The sequence below is a fragment of the Mya arenaria genome, chromosome 9 (assembly GCF_026914265.1).
Source record: "Mya arenaria isolate MELC-2E11 chromosome 9, ASM2691426v1".
Classification (NCBI taxonomy): Eukaryota; Metazoa; Mollusca; class Bivalvia; order Myida; family Myidae; genus Mya; species Mya arenaria.
In genome coordinates, this window is record NC_069130.1 from 22,743,604 (window position 1) to 22,752,828 (window position 9,225).

Consider the following 9,225-nt stretch of genomic DNA (forward strand, 5'->3'; position numbering starts at 1 on the left):
CCAATAATTCGTATTATTTACCAGAGATCAGAAACAATGCATCAACAAGTCAACAACAGTTCAAGTTAAAACTGTTTTATAATTCTAAGAGAATTGGCTTAACACAATATGTACGAGCATGTACATGTGAACAATGCATTTGTGTTTAAACGTCGTCTGTGGAATGCTGATACTTGTTTTAAACGTTCTCCCCTCCTACTTTTGTTCATGCAATTTCGAACGTGTATTTCATAAGCGATTCTGTATGACGTAGCGCACAAAAAGCACTCACACGTTCCCATATATGCAGTGTTTGAAATTTAGGAAGCACAAGTAATCAATGTTAGTGTAGCTTTAAATACAAACAAATTCATACAGAAAAATAGCAAGCTTGAGAGACATATATAAATATATGATAACACTATATTTAATTGTCAAATAACGTAATATTCTAATACTTAAAATGCTACAATGAACTTAGTTAAGTCAGCCCAAGCTTAATGCATATATGCATATAGGTAATACATATACGGACACGGTCTAGGAACCTGGTAACAAAGTACATGTAAAAATACAAATCAAATGGGCATTACCAAACCGACTCATCAAATGAAAGTATATGCTGAAAAATTTAAGTATCAGTCACAAAAAAGCAAACTAACTATTATATGTTGTTTTCATATTCGGATGACCTTTCCAATTGTGTTATTTTTACAATAAGCCTACTTTTCATCAACATCTTAAGTTAACAGGGATTTTATGATTGTGCGATTAAACGAGCACCATATATCACAGCCACTCGGTTAATTAGTGTTTTGTTAATTTACAAGATATACTTTCTTTTGACATTACTTTAAAGAGAAAGTATGTTTACAGTTTGCACTGGCGGGAGCAGGTTTTCCAGAAAAGTTTGTTTTTTATAGTGATATGTTATCTTGCAAACACAGCGTTTCTTTGATCTAAAATCTTGTTCTTAAGTTTTTAAAATTCACCTCTCAAATAAATTTAAATCGATTTTCAATACTGTTAAGACGAAAGGGATATCTTTTGACATTAGACGTATTGAAACTCTTAAAATCAAAGTGAGTTTGTATGCATCAAGGGAAATTAATATCAGAAATTATTGACGGCCATTGCATGATGCGCCATCGTGGATGACGGAACATGAATAATGGACGATATATTTTGGAATTGTTATGTCTCATACACAAAACGATATGAATTTTAAAAAAACAAAACAAACTGTGTTTCATGTTCCTATAATAAATTGAATAACAAAGTAGATGGGGTAGGGCGAAAATAAACTGAATAAATCAGTCAGAAATATTGCTCAGGATATATGCAGTCTAAAATTGAGTTCCCCGCAATTTGTTTTATTTATCTTTCCGTTTATAGTTCGGGAAATATTTAAGCATTGACTTCTGAGTCTTGGAAATCACAATATATATTAATAGATTTGTCAATATGACATTCCAGATTCAAGTTTTATACGGTGCGCTGACACATGTTTTCTAATTTTCCATCTTGTTATCATTTGAAATGATGATGGATTATTTGATAGTAAAAGTCATTTCTGAATAATTGGAAGCACATTTTGTATCGAAATGTTTACTTTTATATCATGAATATATTCACGCACACATTTTTTAAAAAAAAGTCAAAAAAATCATCAAGTAAATTGCATTCATCTAGTTGTTGATTTCCAACCAATTGAATATTTGTTTATTTCCCGTACACCATGTCGCCTCTAAAGATCTATGGTATATTTATGGTAAGCAATGTAATTTTACATGCGTAAGGGCTATTTTTTTGGAAAAGTAATCGGACCTCTTTTTACTCTGAATGCGGAATATGTTTAAGATTGTGGCACCATTTTACAAAACCCTATAATTCGTGACCACGAAATATTTATTACCAAGGACAGGAAATTGGATTTGAGACGTTTCTCGATAAATAGGCCAATATGATGATGTGTATAATTAAATTATTGGGAACTCGTAGGCACATGCAGAAACACACATAAATGTGCCCAGAATCTAGCTATATAATAATAAGAGAATATTAGAGAAGTATGCTCAAAGTTGCTTTCAGGACTGACTTATAGTGTGATTTTAAATGTAAAAGTTAATTAAAAGGAAAATTAACATAAGACTTATGATGATATGAGTGCACTTCAGCCGTATCATACTGTCGATTACAACGGACCTAGTATTGCCTAGACTTGAATTTGCCATTGGGTTGTAGTTTGTGCTATGGAAAGATCCATATTCGTAAACCTTGACCTACGCACTAACAAACATGTTGCCCATTCGTTATAAATCAGTGAAAGAAAAACTGCAAATATTCATGTTTGAACACTACCTCTAAGGGCGCAAATGCTCTCAAAATATACCAGTTTAGAGTTGAACATGCTTCAGATACTAGTACCTCAAGATGTAAACCTCGGCCTTGTAAATGTCCATGGTGACAATCTAACAGTATGTCAAAACATTTTGAAGTTCATGTTCTGTATAATATATGCAAGCTGACTTGACGGCATATTGATTTAATATTTATTGCTGAAGGTATTTAATGAAGGTGTTTATCGTTTAAATAGAAATGATTATCCATCAACAGACTACACCATATATTTAATGTGAAAGTAAAATTTATGTTCGTTGGCTTCCTTCCCCATTAAATGCAGCCATGAAGTTCAATCTTACACAAACATAATTTGAACAATTTATATCCCCAGTCACAGTTTAAATAAAACATCCTATTTTAGACACACTTTGATTTGAAGGATTCTTCTTACAGAAAATATATATATATATCTGGTGTGAAGAGTTTTGTGGCGGCCGTATTAAGTGTCTCCTTTTTACAGGAGTTATTCATGTTTTGGTCCTATGTGATAATTGAGTATGCGTTAAAGACTCTTTAAAATAGAATGCCACTTAAGCTAATACAAGGGGTGTTGTAGCTGTTGCATGTTTCATTGATGTTGATGAACAGTTTTAACAAAACCGAAATAAGATAAAACACTACATAAATGATTATGTTTAGATAAAGTTGATAAAACAAACAATTTATTCAGATTCTTATTTGACATTATATATTTTGGTAATAGTTTATGCCTGTAAATGTTCTGTATAACGATTTGCATAATTTAACAATTATATATAATAATAATTTACAAAAGCGGCATCCGGACAGAATCTCCGTATTTCGTAGCGTTCAGCAGAGAAGTGAACATGTGCAAAACTACTTTGGCTTTACCATGCTTTACAGCATGATGGTATTGGTCGAATTCAATGCTTTAAATATAAAGTTAATTTCATCTTATTAAGTATTATTTTTTCACATAAGTATTGAATGATATAGAATAAGTGTTACATTAGTCGATTGATAACACTCTCGATGGTCGCAAACCGCCTCCATTAGGACTTTTGGTTTATAAATGACACAGTCCAAAACAATATGAAAGTACTCTTTAGTTTAAGATGAATATAAGTTAAATTCTGATCAAAGAACACAACGGAGTAGTTGTTAACAGTATTCATTTTCTTAATCAGAAAGGCATATATGTCAATATATATGGATGGATGTTTATGTTTTGAGTATGACAAACCCATAGAATTCGAATACCTGTTATATTTTTGTATATCATTAATTAATAATCAGCGAGAATGACACTTTCCGGATGATAAATAACCGATATTACGAACTTTAATTCAATATTTGTTTGGAATTTGATGCAATATTTGGATATGTCATAGGGCGTGGATAGGTTATTTATAAGGTGACATGGATGGATAAAATAGTATATACGGATGTTTGCTACTACTTCACTAGGTTTGTTTTTTATGGAAACTGAAAACTACTGCATATCATATAAAATCAGTTTTATGACGGAAAATATATTTGTTTACTTTAAAGTTAGCATAAGGATACACATTGAATTTGTGTTTATTTTTAAAAAAAAAATCTTACTTATAATACAGAACTCATTTTGCATTTTGTCTATCCAACTAAAACAAAACTGCGTGCATATTTGCGAGTAAACTATATAACTACATTTAAGCACTCTTTTAATCTGGCAAATAGGTGGTTCACAGTTTACATATTATATCGATCAACATTATTACACCTCTTTGTAGGGATCAAAGTTTTCAAATTTAAGGATTAAATGAAAGATAATCGTGGTGTTTTGTGGTTTGGAATCATTTTCAAACAGCCTTCTGACTTGTATTACATTACTTCTAAAAAATAAGAATTTGATGAAATAAACAATGGCGTATTATGTAATGACTGCAAAACAAACAAGCAACGGAACATTTGAAAACAAAAATAATATGAAACCAAAGAATATCCAAGTATGCATTTCCAAAACACCATATCTTATCTAGAAAATAACAACTTTTTTCAAATTGGTGTCATTTCCTGAATGTGAAGTTCGACGAATCTATAAAAAATGGCACTATTTCATCGTTGTTCAATAGTCTTTTTTGTCATACGCTATACCCTTAAGATTACTTAAGTGGGTACAATATTAAAATAATGCAGCTGCGATTGCAGAACAATTTGATTTAGGAATGCATTAAGTTATTAAAGTAATGTGTTACACTCGGTAATTGTATCGACTTGCACATCAAACTAAACGGGATACCGACAGTGCAGTTTTCATCATTCGTGCAATAGCGAAAACACGAAGAAGAAGACACAGAAGAAGCCAGATATTTAAGTCTAGTATGTATGTAGCAACTTTCAACAACCTTCGAACTTAACGCTAAGATCGGCAATCTACTGCTTAGTATAAACGTTTGTGCTAACAATGGGAAACATAATAATAACGAGAGTTTTACATGCTTGCACGACAATATAACTCATTGCTGTCACTATTGTTTTACCAAATTGGTTGGAGAATGGAGACACTGAGGGTTGTTTCCCATACATTCTCAGTTACAAACAGTGTCAAGTATATATCTCTACGATTATTTTATTCCAAGATAACCCAACATTTTGGCAAATTTCTCCTTTATTATAATTCTTAGATTGGTTTCATGAAACCTCAAATATTACTTCGGGTTCAAGAACGCCGGATTTTGCAGAGGATATGTCGCTAAATTTTATGTGAAGATTTTTTGTTTGTTCCAGTTTGTATGTGCGTTGTTTTAAATACATACATTATCCTTATTTATTCAATACCTCTCTTCATTTTGACAATGCTGTCCTTCTTAAACTTGGATTCATCAAGAACTTTGCTTTTAAACTCACGCTGTCTTAATTATCAAGGAAATTTCGGACATCTGGTTTTGCTATTTTAACAATATCATACTTTCTTTGTTGGATTCGCTATTGCACATTTTTTGGAAAAAACAACGTTTGACCTATGTATTGGATGGTATCCATTTTTGTACTTGAAATTCATTATAAAAATGCTGGCACTGGCATTATTGGTTGTTTTGTACATTGTTGTTTTGCCAGCACTGGCAAAACAATCTGATCATAGGTGTAAAGCTGTACTTTGATGTAATGCTGTCATAACTCTTCTGATAATTGGTTCACATCTGTTCATCATAACAAAACTGTTATTTTGTTATTCTATTCTCTAATGTTAAACCTGGAAAACACTTTTTAAAATAGTTTGTTTAATCATTCTTTGACATTTTTGATGGCATAAAATAACTTACTTAAACAATGTCATAATGTGAAGTATTAATTTAACTAAAATAAAAATCAATCCATTTGTGTTTGGGAAAAGGCAGCATAATAACAGTAAACGAAGCGATAAAGGAATTGACATTTCAGTTTGAAAATGTTTACGTATACGCACATTTGCATAGTTACTCAAGTAAAATATAGCTTTTAGTCCAGATCATGAATTGTCATCAGTTTCCCTATTTATGCTTTGGCTGTGTAAGGAAAAACATGCCACCGGGTCTGGGGGGGGGGGCGGGGTTCAAGCGTATTTTAATATATGACGTTGTATATTTATTATTAAAGCCATACTCAGTTGATATTTCAAGACTGCAAGAATCATATTTCATTTTGTGTTCATATTCTTCTGCAACAGGTTTTATAGAAAATTCATAGTAATGAATAAAACATAAATATGGTATTAAAATTTTCTAAAAGATAATGTCAAATCAATTGAATTGTTATGATAAATATTTATTGGTTTAATTATCAGGATATCTATTCAGCATTTCCTAACGAAATGCAGTGTTTTATAAACGATAAGTTTCAATACAAGGTGTGGATCAGTATTTGCAAGTAGCTTTCGTTATTGTATAACTCGCGGTTATGTGTATGGTTTAACAAATCATGGCGAAATATAATTATGACGTTTATTCCCATTTATTGGCAAGGTATGGCTTATTAAATGTATTTGTTATGTAGCGAACCTAGTTAAAGGTCGTTGGTTCGAGCCCCACATATTGTATCGTTACAGGTTTTCTGTTATTAACAAAGCTGTATTTTTGAACGGATACGCGAATTTGTGCCGAACAGGTACACGGGAATGTGAATTTGCCACTGTTTGTGAATATATACGTATATCAGAAGATTTCAAGCGCTTATCAAGAATAATATTAACTCCCATTTGTTTACGTTGTCGAATAGATTTATTCAATAAACTTTGAGTAATCCTTTCTTTAAACATATATCTTAGATCATACATCCTCATACAATGATAACATAAGGTTTAAAAAGGATCACATTAGTGTTCATATTTGATGTTTGTAAGCGTTTATCCATGGGTAAATTTCTCATATTAAAGACACCCAACACAACAACGAAGAAAAATGCAGGGTTTGTCTCGTGAAGGCTGAACAGCTGCTATGCATGTCATCTTGATTCAAATTGCGTGCTGCAAAGGTTAATCCCGAAAAGAATCTCATAGTCCAAAGTTGCCTCATGCTTAAAAAACAACGTTAAATAATAACATCATTTGGTTAACGCTTTTAGAACATTTACATTTTCTCAATTAGATCTAGTTGAAGTCTAATTGAAATACTAAACAACTAAAGTCAAGTGATTCCGTGAAGTATTTGGTTATGTTAAACGCCTTTCAACTACACCGATGGATAAACGGCACATGTTCAGAAAGTACATATAATACACAGAGCAATATTATCCTACTTATCTGCAAACCTTTGGTCCAACAATGCCAACCCCCACTCATTCTCAGGACCAAAAATATAACACGGTTTCCGGGAACTGAGGTCCTTTTGCATTTACACCCTGTCGCCAGTCTTTAATAATCGAATGCAGCAATAATATTCCCTAATTTTAAGACCTGCGGTACAGCTGTGTTAGCCTCTCTAACGTTATAAAACCCATTAAAGCAGAAGTCACTTTCAATAAACATAATATCTAACCGAATCCAGGAAAATGGATTATTTTGGCGCGCAAATATCATAAAATATGGAAGTGTCAAGATATGCCACGATCCTGTAATGTTTAAGAGCAAGGAACATACAGTTTATATTATATTCGTGCAGTATTGATAATATTGCATAATGAATATTCTTTCTGAGACAAAACGGTATTTACACAGTGATGCATTTTAGACATTGCCATTAACAAGAGGTAAAATATGAGACTTTAAATGAGCATAACCAAATCTATATATCATTGTAAATACATTGACTGCACGAAACAAGAGCGCCTTAAGGGCGGCAAAGCGGCCCGCTATATTTAATACGTGGTGAGTAAAAGGTTTATGGAGACTTAAGAACTTGGTTGAAAATATGCGTCTCTTTTTCCTAAAAAATTCAAGTACTTTTGAGCTGAAAATGTAGACACAGTCAATTTTTCCCTTAAATACATGAGTTGTCGTTCTTACAATAATGATTATCTCGTCATTAAATAAACGGTGTTACTTTGACATTAATAATGTAGACACAGTCTATTTTTTACAGAGTTGTCTTTCGTACCTTTGTTTTCGGAACGTTTCTGGGCACGTACTAAAGTGCTGACGAGTTAGCTGACGATAAAGAAATAGAAAAGAGTTGCTGACCAATTGCTGACCATATAGACAACGAAGGAACAATTTGTTTTGAAATTAAAAGTTTTTTAAGACTTATTTTGTTTAATTTATTTTATATACTCATTAAAGAGTACGTAAAGACGGGTGTTTGTGTATTTTTATTGAAAATGGCAGTTCATTGAAATGAATTGAGAATGATATTTTTTTTGCTTGTTTGGTGAAAAGATGAGACGATATCACGGAATAAATACATTTTTAGGTGTTTCATTTCCAATTGTTTGGACCAATTGTTTAATTGTAAATGTAGCTTTAAATGTTAGCCTCACAACTTGTGGAAAATTATATGCACTACATCAAAGAACGATCAAAAGAATGTTGTTTGCCAATCCATTATTGATCATTTTAAATGAAATAGATTTCTCTTTAATCTGTTGTATTTTCGAAATTGTTTTGTGGAAAACAAGGCAAACTGTTGCTAATGAAATGTTCATATGATGTAAAAAAATAAAACATGAATCATTAATGGCGAAAGAAGTGTAATCTTTTCATTTTTATTTATTATTTGTCCATTAATTTGTATAGTCCATTAAACCTCAAAGGCGTGTAGTCACATTTCGCACAAAGCCCCTCGGGGTGTTGAATTGTTGAATGGTCATTACATTTCATGGTCCCGTGCATATGGATGACCAATTACTGTCTCATTCAGAATTTAATGACCAATTTTTTAGCTGACCAATGTATGCTTTAGGGAAACTCGATACTGCCGTATTGATAAGTTACTGACCAATTCCTTAGCTGACCAATGTAACATATATGAAAACTTGACTCTGATGCATTGTAAAGTTACAGTCAGTTTACAGTGATTTAACTAATATGTAATTGAAACTTATTTTCAATATAAGTAACTAAATGTCCCGAGAATTGTTACTGAATATAAAAATGGGTACCAAAATGAAAAAAAGTATTGATACAGCTGTGCTTGTGCAAGAACTGTAACTTTGGTTTGCCTTATTTATGTCTTTTCCCGGATAAGCAAGATACATATTGATGTAGTGCTGTCTGTCTGTCACAAAACTTTGTCCCCTTTGAAACTTATAGTTGTACTGAAACCTGGAAGAAGTGTTTAATATAAACTGTAGTTGTGCAAAGACTAATGTTTTACCAAAATAGGTCTATTTTAATTCCTTCATAGCCTTGACTTCAGCTATCACCAATTTCAAAATATATACATGGTAGATCTGTTTGTGGACCCGCTGTGATACTTTGTATCACAGTTT